Source organism: Buceros rhinoceros, unplaced genomic scaffold (assembly GCF_000710305.1).
Source record: "Buceros rhinoceros silvestris isolate BGI_N320 unplaced genomic scaffold, ASM71030v1 scaffold17828, whole genome shotgun sequence".
Taxonomy (NCBI): Eukaryota; Metazoa; Chordata; class Aves; order Bucerotiformes; family Bucerotidae; genus Buceros; species Buceros rhinoceros.
In genome coordinates, this window is record NW_010425310.1 from 2,013 (window position 1) to 4,283 (window position 2,271).

Sequence of the window (2,271 nt, forward strand, 5' to 3'; positions counted from 1 at the left end):
CTTGGCATGGGAGCCATGGATGGGCTTAGCAGGGACCTGCTCATGCCGGTGGTCAGATTGAATGAGTAGCTTCCACCTTGATTTGAAAAAAAAAAACAAAACCAAAAAACACCCAAACAAAAGCCTTCTGGGGAAAAAAAAAAAAGGTGGAGTCAATTTCTTAACAAATGCAGTTTTGCCCATTCCAGAAGCATTTCAAACAGAAACCTCTGCAAAATCCAAAGTCTGGAGTCAGCAGCCAGAACTGTGAACGCACTCGATAATGAGTACACGACACTCGAAGGGGTCTGCCGAGCTGTGCCACCGCCCCCCCCACCTCATGTGGGGCTGAACAGCACGTGTCCAGCAGCGGGACAGCCCAGCAAGAGCAACCTTGTAAGCAGGAAGCATCATCTTCTATTTTTCTCTCACACTCATCTTCGTTGTTCTCTGACCACACGGAGACAACAGCATGATTTTTTCTTCTTAAAAGAATATTTCAAGTAATAAACACAGTTGTACAGTCAGCAAATGACTCAGATTTGTTTATCTGTCTGTTCAGAACTTCCATCCTGTGTGCACCATCTACGAACCCATTTTAATCCCCCGAGATGATCCATGTTGTAAACTAGTGTGACCTTCAGCCGGGATCAGGTGAAACGCCTCGAGGGACCAAGGTGGCCCAGGCACACCCTGGCCAATGGCCACTGTTGACAAAGAGAGTCAAAGTCTAAGGTCTCTGACCAGAGAAACTGAAACAGAAGCTACTCGGTCTGTTAATAATTATCTTCGGACTGCACGGGAACCTCTCTCATCTCAAAGCCACTGAGTCAGGACAAGGTCAATAATCACTTTGCTTTCAGCCAGTCAAGCTCAAAGGGATTTAACTTTCTTTGCTGAGAGGAGAGGCAAATGTCTTTCATTCCAGAACTGATGGCCATGAAAGTGTCCATAGACAAGGAAGAGTGAAGGTCTTCAGAGAAAGAAAAAGGAGTATGTTCCTCCTAAGATACAGATGGACTATTCACTCTAGGGGACGATTTTGGTTCACATCTGTTAAGGGAAAGCTCAGCTGTGGTAGTTCTGTTTCAGATAATCCCACCCACCCAAAGCCTGCCCTCCCCACAGCTTCTCCCAGGCTGCCTTGCCTGTTCCTGGGTGGTCGGGGGAGCAGGGAGCCGGCACAGGCAGCTGCAGCCCAGAGCTGCTGTGCTCTTGCAGAGGGAGCCCAGGAAAAGCAGAAATTCCTGGATCCTTACCCTCTCTCCTACTGACATCAAGGTTCTGGGCTCACCCACGTGCAACAGACACAGCTCAGGCTTCTTCTCCCCTGTAGACCTACACACAGATCTTTCCAGAATGGTTTTATTTTTCCTGAAACCTTCTATCAACCATCTCAATCCAAAACACGGTGCCTGCTATTGCACTATGTCACATAACTATGGGGAGGGGCAGGCTGGAGTTCCCAGAACAAGAAACCCACCAGTGGGAGCATCCCTGAGCCTCCAAGCACCGGGCCAATCCCTGGCAGGGTACGTACCATGGCCAAAGCATCTCCCTGGGGAGTGCGAGGCCAGGACGTGGAGAAAGCAGAACTGGATCAAAAATGACAGACACAGATGGGCTTTGATCAGACAGAATCAGGGGCAGGTTTTACTTTTCACATAGTTTTCTGTATTAAAAAATACATCAGTGAAATCTGTTACAGGCAGGGACAGGACTACCGAGTACACAACGTCAATAAACTACTTTCTGATTTTATTTTTGTTAAATTACTTTTGTTACTGCTAAAAAAATAATTAAAAAACAAACCCAAACAAAACAAAACAAAACAAAAGAAATGAAATTCAAGGCTGTTGGTTTTCATCTCTTGAAATTTTAGAGACAAGATCAAATATCGGACCCCTGTTACCGAAGCTGGATAACTGCCCCAAGCCAGATAAAACCATACAGTTCTCTTCTGTAAAAAGAGCTTGTGTTTCCAATGAGTGTGTGACCACTGGTCCTCAGAAACACACATCTATACCTGGAGAAAATGGAGACAGACAGTATCTGATAATGTCCTGTCCTCTAAACACGATGTGGGAGCGTTTCTCTTCAAAAAGACACAGTAACAGCCAAGCCTTAAAACAACCTCTTTCGACTTCCAGCACTATGACTAAACCTCTTTGGGCAGGGTGGGGAAAAAAACCCAAACACATGTGGTCGTTTCCTAGAACAGTTCCGTTGTCAGGAGTAATACTGCAGCCTCTGTACAACACTGCACGCGTTGCAAAGGTGGGAAGGGAAAGA